A 10,121-nucleotide genomic window follows, 5' to 3' on the forward strand; every position below is an offset into this window, starting at 1 on the left:
TCTCTCTAAGTTAACTGTAAACAATGAGCAGAGAATAGTGAAGGGAGTGGATGATGCCAACCCAAAATACACATCTTTGGCATAAAGATTTTTTTAGATGGTTATTTTTAAGAAATAGCAGACATAGCAAAAGCTCTGAAAACTGATTTGAAGTTACCCTTTTGGAAGAGACACTTACGTTTCTAAGGGAAATCTCCATTTGTAAGGGCATCGGAATTCAAAATAGTGTTCCCGTAATGGTAAAATGTGCAGAAGGTCCCTCAAACAGAACTGGAACACTTTGTTTTTTAATGTCAAATCTGAAATGACATTAATTGAAATATAGAGTGAACCCTGTAAAGTATACAAATGCCTTATCTCTGCAAACAAATTTTAATATTGATGTTTGTCTAAAATATAAATTTTTCTTTCTAATAGCACATAGCAGGGAGGGGGGCATGCAAATTCTGTACATGTACAGTGATTTAGTGTGCTGTCCAGTCCTCTATTGTGATCTTGGGAATTTTAAGAATTATTGACATTTTTTTATATCAAATTAAAATGACTCTCAGAAAAAATAAATCCATCAGAGCTCATTTCCTCCAAGATCCTTTTCCACCCTTGGTCCTGGTCTTGTGCTTTCAATCTTCCTGAGACAGGACCACAACACCCTAGAGCGGTTCTCAACCTGTGGGTCGTGACCCCTGAAAATACATCCTGCATATCAGATATTTACCTTACGATTCACAACAGTAGCAAAATTACAGTTATGAAGTAGCAACGAAAATAATTTTATGGTTGGGGGTCACCACAACATGAGGAACTGTATTAAAGGGTCGCGGCATTAGGAAGGTTGAGAACCACGCAGGTAATAGATAACTTTGATTATTTGTTTTTTATTTTTATTGATTTCAGAGAGGAAGGGAGAGGGAGAGGAAGAAGGGAAAGGAGAGAGAGGGAGACAAAGAGAGAGAGGGAAGGGGAGAGGGAGAGGGTGAAGGAGAGGGAGAGGGAAAGGGAGATGGAGAGGGAGAAGGAGAGGGAGAGGGAGAGAGAGAGGGAGAGGGAGAGGGAGAGGGAGAGGGAGAGGGAGAGGGAGAGGGAGAGGGAGAGGGGGAGGGAGAGGGAGAGGGAGAGGGAGAGGGAGAGGGAGAGGGAGAGGGAGAGGGAGAGGGAGAGGGAGAGGGAGAGGGAGAGGGAGAGGGAGAGGGAGAGGGAAATAGAAACATCAATGATGAGAAAAAATCATTTATCAGCTGCCTCCTACACACCTTTCACTGGGGATCTAGACCTCAACCCGGGCATGGGGCCTGACCAGGAATCAAACTGTGACCTCCTGATTCATAGGTCGACACTCAACCACTGAGCTACACCAGCTGGGCTGATTATTTGTGTATTTTGTTTTGTTTAATATTATTCCCCTCTTGAGTCAGAAATTTACCATAGTTATTCTTCTTTAGCAAGAAAAAATAAAACAAAATTCCCTTACCATGGTAGCCCTTCAGATATTCAGATAAGCATTCAGATATCTACCAATGTTTCAGCTATCACTCCGTGAAATACATCACCCTTTCTGCTTTGCTTCAGTATTTTAACGTTTTCTTTAATTCTGAGGTTCAAGTTTCAATATTGTGGATGACAGAATGTGCCACTTTGGCAGGTGGAGAGCTCTGAGCTGACGACCATGAAGGAAGACCCAGCAGACTCAAGGAAAGCTTCTTGTGTATGTAATATACATGACAGGGGGCCTTACCAGGAAGAGCTGGTGCCACTGGATGCTTTTTTTTTTAATCAGAAAGAGTCCTCTGCAAGGCCTGGCAAACATTTGTTCACCAAACATCTGCTCTTCTCATCTTCCTATGAATGGTCTTCCTCCCTTTGAAGCTCTAGGCCCCACCCCCAGTCTCAGCTCCACATGGCCTTGCTGGACAGCCTTGGAGTCTCAGATTTTATGGGGCTCACACACATTCCAAATTAGTTTTTCTCCTGTTAATTTGTTTTTTGTCAGTTTAATGATGAGGCCAGCCAAAGAACCTAGAAGGGAAGAAGGGAAAATTATTCTATGCTTTTCCAGGTGTGACAAGATCTATACACAATCCCTTTGGAAGACTATAAGTTCGATAGTTGCTGGCACAGGACACTCATCCAGACATGAAATGAATTTTAGCTTTCTCAAAGCCAGTTCAGCGTAACAGTTACTACTGTGAAATTGGTGTTCCCCATCCTGTGTTAGGACAGTTGACTTTTATATCAGATGCACCCTTATTACCTGTAATTTGTTGCTTTCTGGTCTTTGACCCATTGATTCACTCATTAACTTGACACACAGTTATTGATTACCTTCACTGAATGCGCTCAGATCATAGGAGCCAGGCCATAGCAGCGAGCAAGAAAATCACCGCCCTTGCTCTTGTAGCAATGCATTTTTATTGGGTGGGAATGACTTTCAATAAATTTACATGATGCAAATTCAATTCAAATATCACTGCCACAGTGGCATGCAGGATGGGGTAAGGACCTCTGACAGGGAGAGCAGGAAGTTCTAGGTCTTGAAGTGATATTGGAGGAAATGTATTCCAGCAGCCGTGAGAATTCCAATCAGAGGCCCTGAGGCCATAAACAGCACAGTGACTTGGAGTAATTGAAAGGAGGCTATTGTGACTTATGTTCCGAAAGCCTGTGAAGCTGGCAGGCTAGGCTCCTGTTGAGTTTTGTGACTGTAATTAGAGCAGAGGAAGACCTAGCCTAAAAGCAATGGAGGGGTGGGGGCGGGGGGGGCACGAATGAGTTGAAGCTGAAGAGTAAAAATGTCTGATTTGCATTTTACACACACACACACCTCTGGCCTATACCACAGGCTGACATGGGTCTATTAGTCCAGGCCGGCTCTTGCCCCTGGTGAAATTTCACACTGTTCCCATGCATGCTTACTGTATTTCTGTGCTGGAAGAGGTTTTATCAGTCTCTGTTTTGCTGTAATGAATTTTTGAGCCTAAACAGAAGCTCACAATTTTTAGTTCCCTCCTATTTTGTCAATTTAAAGAGTTGATGGCATCTTGGGTTAGGGCTAAATTATTTTCCGTGTTTTCATGGAAGCTAATGAAAAACTTCTGCATGTTTATTGTTTTGTCTTTCTGACTTATTATTAACTATTTCAGGTTATGACCCATAGAGTAAGGCAGATGTTTGGAAGGGCTAGCTCCTACCAGCCAGAATTTGTGTTTTGATGTCTTTAGTACTTCTGCCTCTTTCAAAAGAAGGACATACCTAGTCTAGCTCTCTGGTTCCAGAAAGAGGATGAGGTACACGTGGAGCACAGCTGCCCTAGGAGAGACCACCAGGATTAGAGACCCTATGTGACCATCAGACAAATGAGTAGGCCCTTCAGAGATGAGCAGAGACACCAGCACCAACCTTCAAGTGCCTGAGAGTGAATGTTTATTAGTTTCCTCTACTGAATTTTGTAACAGTTCCTTTTTACAGCAACAGTTACCTGATACTTAGTGGGTGAGGACCATGTATTCCAAATGATGAAGAATTACCCCATCTATGCACCAGTAACACCCATGAAAGATATTGCCTCCCACCTATGAAAGAGGGGTAAGGAAGAGTATAAGGTTTCCCTGATAATTAGTAGTTCAGACTGGAATTCCATAAGATATATAATTTGCGGTTTGCATATATGATCTTTGCTTAGGAATTTGTTACTGAGATTTTTCAAAACAAAAAGCACCTAATTCAAGAATCTAAACACTCAGGCCAACCTCCAAAGAGAAAAAAAATCATACACATGTCTCTGTTGTTCCCAGTTACTAACTCACTTGCCAGTAATCATTTGAGCTTAAGAAGACACATAGGCTTAATGTTGTGCAACTGTAATGCCATAAAGAAATTGCTATGAGTTTGATCAGGGTGAAGTTCCTGGCAGCCAAGTCTTGCTATGGGTATTCTGTGCTCTCAGAAAAGTTAAGGACCCAGGAAGGGACTGTATTTTGCCCAACAGAAGGTCAGTGGTAGAGTCAGACTCGTTGCAGAACTGGCCCCCATCTTGCTTATTGTGTGTCTTTGGTCTTAAAGAGTCTTTTGAAGAGAGTGTTAACTAAGACCTCTGAAGTGTTTTTAATAATAAGATAATAAAAAGAATATGAGATCCTCACAATTGAAAAGAGAGGAGCAATATGCACCTTATTATTCTTGCCACTTAAGAGGCCACATCTTACAGGTTGCTTCTGCCTAGCTGAGGGGAATCTGGTTTTCCAGCTCTGCAGGGTCGGCAATTTCATGTAGCACAGATTGATTTTGTTTCCTCAAGTGCCCTGTTATTCCATTCATACTAAACAGATATATGCCAGAGGAGTAAATGGATTAAAAGACGATGGAGAGACATAGCTGCCAAGCCAACTGGAATTAATCACATCAATGGTCCATTCATTTTTGTTCATTTTGGAAATAATATGTGGGAAACCAAAGCAAGACAAAAAGATGGTTTGATTAATATAAAATAGAGCTAATACAGTTAATGCTTACTAGTGCCATTCAGTGTTTTAATGCTCAATCTATATTTATCTAACTAATCCCCATACCAAAGCTATGATAGAGAGATCACTATTATCCCTAAAAATGAGGAAGTTAAGGTCCAGTCTTATTAAATATTTGTTCTTTGTCACAGGGCTAGCAAGTGTCAGAGCTAGGATTTGAACCAATGAGACAGATTTCAGAATCCACCCTTTATTAAGAGTTAGTTGATGCAGAGAGTTGTTGAATCAGGTTAGGCCAACTATATTTAGTAGGTCTTTATCTCCACCAAGGTGATTTATGCTGTGACAATAACTGCTAGCTCCTTACTCACTACCCATTCTGACATTAAGAAAACCGAGTTTGCTTGGGGGGTAACCATGTGCCTCGCTGCAACACTCTGTCCCCAGATTTCTTTGCAGCATGGAGGCCATGCGACACCTTTTGACCAATGAGAATTCAATCTATGTGCTGGGTGTTTTTCAGAAAATTTTGATTTCCTTCTTAGCTTCCTTTCTTTGCTCTACTTCTTTTCCCACCTGAAATATGAAGTAAAACTGCAGATGGAAAATACATCTTAAGAAAACTAGGATAAAAATCACAGAGTCAGAATGTCATAGATGGAGGACAGAGTGATCTGTGACATTAATGGCAGGATAGGGCTGATGGAGTTGTCTTTTCCAGTTTCTTCTTGACTGCTGTGTAAAAAAAAAAAAGTAGGCAACACTCAATTTAGTTATGTCTCTACAGGCAGATAATGTCGGCCCCCCTCACTTGACTGTGAGGAGTTCGAACTCTGCTTGTTTTATTATCTTTGTTCCCTCAGAGTCTAATACACAGCCAGGCAAATAGTAATTGCTCAGCAATATTTCCAATTTGTATTAAATGAATGGAGACTGCCACAACAAGAGAATACTCCCACCGATATGTGGTCACTGGGAAGGACATAGCTTCTGCAAATAGTTGGAGCTATTGCCAAGGTCACATACCGTCCACCTTGAAGGGCCATAGTCATTGAGAGAGCAACAAGGAAGGCCTGTTAGGAATAAGATGTGCGAAATGGAGGAGCTGCCCTTGGGGGTTTAAGTGGAAGTACCATTTTGTGTCCAGCTGGGCAGTGTTACTGTTCAGGATTTTCCAGGCAACTTCACAATGTCAAAAGCAGTCACATTTGTCATTTTGAGGGAGAGTGAAGATACTGAATCCTTCAAAATATTTCATACTGATGCAGAGTAAGGGGAACCACACTTGATTGTCTGTCTAACTTGCTTTAAGCACTTTTCTCACATCGTCTCATTGGATCCTCACAGGGCGCATTGTACGCATCTCAGTTTATTGACTGGGAGCTTGCGGCTCCAAGTGTCAAGGTCATATATACAGTTGGTAAGAAGGATCTCGATGCTACCACTGAGGCTTTATGGGAAGCCTGCAGCCTGCACCAGTTGGCCTCAGCCATCACAGTTTACCTCAGGATAAACTGGAGGCCCACAACCCCAGACATGGAGTCATGACAACGTAAAGACCCACCTGCAAGACATCCATCAATGCTCTGATGAAGTAGAGGCAAGAGACCCTGCACAGATGACTGTGTGTGCTCATCCCCTTGCTCTGACCACAGGTGTGACCAGCTACTTTAGAGACACTGCTGGATTGAAGGGAATCATATGTTTTATTCAACAAAAAATAGTCTTTTGTAACAGAGAGACTCATTGAGAGTAGTTGTAATTTTTACTCAGAGAAACTCTAGAATTATTTTCTGATATTTAATTTTTCCATCTTTTAATTTGACTACAGGTATCACTTATTCTGGTTTTTTTCCATAGTTTAAAGATGTCTCCAACTTTGCATTCATAAATAGAATATTTTTTCTCAAGCTATGCCCAGGTAAGCAGTTCTCCATCCTTTTCTGACCACATTTGGGACTTTTCTACTCACCTGAAGACTTAGACTGGCCCCAGACAGTAGGTCAATCCTGACCTTAGGGCAAGAGAAAATAATGGACACTATCGCTCAGAGGACTTCACTGTAAAGTTCCTATGGCCATGAACTATCAAAAATAGGGGACCCAAGTTCTTCATCTAGGAGACCCTCAGATTCTATAGGTCTCTTCTAACTTTTGTTCTTCTGCCGACTGGATTCTTGTCTAGTTTTGTTTGTTTATATATTTGATTCATTATTGTGCGTGTACCTTGCAGGACAATGGATCTTTTCTGTCTATTTTCCATCTCCTGACGGGTGCCCAGGGCCCTGTTATCTGCTGACAAAGTACCCAGTCACACCGTTTGCTCACCGGCTTGTCTCTCTCCGCCCACCTGCTCCGAGATTCTCCATTGCTCTGCTCTGTCTACCTGCCAAGTCCCCTCTTTCCTTGTATTAAACTTTTCAAGATAATTAAGCACCAAACCCAGAAATACAGCAAACATAGTAAAGGTTGGGACATGAAACCAAAGCAGGGTTCAGTAGCAGCAGTGTCTCAAAGTCTTGCTCTAACAGGAGTCTCTGCTTTTGTTTATTTCCTACTCCCTGTTTCCACCTCACAGAAAGACAGAAGCATAAAGTAAATTGAAAACTCCATTAAGGGAACACAGCACCTGAGGGAAACCACAGCTTTGAAGAACAAAGGAGAGGACATCGACGTCCATCCTGCTGACCCCTTTCGGATGATCGGTGCTGCACTTGATCCGAGGACTGCCTTGAGGATACAGAAGAAACATTCACTTTGCACGCTGATCTGGGGAGTTGGGGGTAGAAAATCAACCATAAAACCTAACAACAGTTTTACCCAAGGAGAGCATAAAGCTACACATAAAATGAGATATAATCCAACAGGGAGACCCAGGGAAGGAGCTTGGAACTAATTGAGGCTAAACTGAAAGGGGTAAAAATAATACCTCAAGAAGGACATTATGTTGATACAAATAAAACCCAATTAAAATTTAAAAATGAAAAATCACTAAATAGAATAAAATATGTTGGGGTTGTATAATAGCAGGTTAAATATATGTTATTGGGGGGTGTGGGTGGGGGTGAGGAGGGTACAGGCTCAGTTGAACTTTCCTAAAAAGGTCATTGCTAATTCGGCATTACATTCAATGCACAGAGAAGCACAGAATGTGAGAAAATCGAAAGTGTTTCAAGATGATAAAAGTTTGGAAATGGCTGCTAGAAAATCCCATTTTGTTTTTTTAATTATATATATATTCCTCTTCTAATCTTTTTTTTAAGTGAATATATATTGCTGGCTCAGTGGAAACCTAAGTTTCCTTAGAGATCAAATCGAAATTCTATATATGAAAAACACATTTTTGTGAATAGCACACATCTCTTTTCACGATATTCATGCCAGAATTCATCACAACATGAAAAAAAAAATTGGCTGACTTCTGTGTATTTTACAACAGGCTGCATTTGCAAGCACATTTTCATGGCCTCATTCTTGGAAGAACGGCATTTCTTTTCAACAGATATGATCTGGAAGAAATGTTCTTAGAATCTTAATTTAAGAGGTGTAGAAAAGAGGCACAGGCAGTCCGGTTAAGTGACAATAAGAAAACAATTCTGGCTAGATCGGGAAATGAAATCTCAAATTCTTGGCTTCTTGCCCAGGTTCTGAAGGCTCATGCATTTTAGAACAAAATTAAAGAAACATAATTTAAATAAGTGTTATACTAAAAACTATCTTTGGGCAGAGGATTAGGACTCTCTGGCTTCAATACTAACTAGGGGGTGTGCCCTTGGACAAGTTACCTGTCTTCTCTCCTCTGAGAGTTCATTCAGCAGGGTTACCTCTGAACACCTCGTGGGTTGAAAATGGTTCCTCGCCTTTCATTCCCACTGAAACTGTCAACTCCAAGTCTCAATTGCTATTAATATCCTTATTTAAATAGCTTTTCTTTGCAATTTATTTTCCCTCTATCCTTATTCCGATTTAATTTCTCTCTATCCCAAATAGTGGTGCCATATTCAACTCTTCCAGTACTGTTATTATTTTATAAGTTCTTTATTAATTAAACATTTAATAATGTCCTATTCCCAAGTGTTAAAATACAAAGGATATCAACCTTGCTTTTCAAAAGCACTCTCCCACTGTTCTTATATTTCATCATTCCTACATGTGAACAGTCTTACTGTCCAGTTCTCTTTACTCTTTGCTTCTTGGATATACAACCCTATTTGTTAGAATTCTTGATGAGGTATCTGAAATCTTCACCTCCTGTTGAGTTTTCCTTTTTAATTTGTCTATCCAAGTCTTCTTTGTCCTTCAGTACTTGGTTGGAAACTCTCCTAAGTGCCATTTTTCCATCACACAAATGCTTTCTGGGCTCCTTGAGCATTTTTTAATATATTTCATTCAAAGTTATAAATATGTTTTACCTTGTGGCATATTATTATTTTATTGTTATTCAGATACCTTCCTATTGAATAAAAGCTCTGCTTTTCAAAACTTTTGGGAAATAATTTATTCCATTAAGCTAAACTTTCTGGCTAACTGGAGATTCCCCCTTTTTTGCCTTAACCTTTTCTTATTTTAACCATTGTGGATTGAGAATAGATAATATACAGGGTGTCCCAAAATGTATACACACTTTGAATAATTATATAAAGACAATGCTTATTAAAATACATTTTATTTTCAAGATGTAATAGAATCAGCTGTTAAAGTGTGTATACATTTTTCTTATGTTTCCATGAATTTTAAAATAAAAAGTGATTATTAATTAGTTTTCTTGGTGGCTTCGTATAACAGCCATTGCTAAAAGTTTTCTAGTATTATAAAGTTGCTTAAAATTATGATATTTACTGATATTTGTCTGCCATGTAATTTTATTTTTTGTTTCCATTGCAAATTTTTATTGGTAGTATACGTTTTTATGGCAATCTTTCTTATCACCACTAATTTGCTAAGAACTTGATAATCAGGTATCCATACTTATTGTTTGCCTAAGCACCATGACTATAATGTATTCATGTCACCAGAACTAGGACACATGGTAAGCAAGGAATCTATATTTGTTGCGGCGGTGAGGAAGCAGACTGCAGAGAGAATAATGAGAATTGATTCTTAAAAATGAAATTCAAGGTGTATCATGGGCCTGATAAGTTGGAGTGTACATTGGAAAAACCATTTTGCTACTGAAAAAGAAAATGTACCATCCCTTTGGCTTTGGTTGGCTAAATGTGCGACTTTCACTTATAACCCCTCTGAGTTAGAGGGTTATTCTAACACCATCTGCTCTGTCTGCTTAACTCATGGGATGTTGTGATGAACAGATAAAATAATTCATGTGAATGTCCTCTGGAAAAGAAAACATTATATAAATGTAAGATATTTAGGCAGGGAGTCTGAACAGTTCATTGTATTGTCATAGGCTATGACATTTGATAACATAAATAGCACTTGTGCTATCAAACATTGTATATGAAAAGATCAGCAGTGCCACACAGGATTTTTCCCCCCCAAATTTGGAAACATTAGGTAACCTCACTGAACAAAACAGAAAACCTGACAAAATGCATATTTATTGTTCTGGTGATACATAATCCCGCTGTTGACAGAAAAGGACACACCGACTGGGAAGCTGACAGGACTCAGATATAAAGTATATGTTGCAACCATGTAAAACAAA

At 39.8% G+C, this 10,121-nt stretch overlaps 1 long non-coding RNA gene across 1 annotated transcript in view; it reads left to right on the plus strand.

The window, feature by feature from the left end:
- Positions 1–9,141, plus strand: part of LOC132240298 (uncharacterized) — a 41,694-nt gene extending 32,553 nt beyond the window's left edge. Inside the window, exon 3 of the long non-coding RNA XR_009454236.1 lies at positions 7,035–9,141. This is a non-coding gene — a long non-coding RNA (uncharacterized LOC132240298). The remainder of the gene's footprint in view (positions 1–7,034) is intronic.
- Positions 9,142–10,121: the final 980 nt, after the last annotated feature.

This window comes from Myotis daubentonii, chromosome 8 (genome assembly GCF_963259705.1).
Source record: "Myotis daubentonii chromosome 8, mMyoDau2.1, whole genome shotgun sequence".
NCBI lineage: Eukaryota > Metazoa > Chordata > Mammalia > Chiroptera > Vespertilionidae > Myotis > Myotis daubentonii.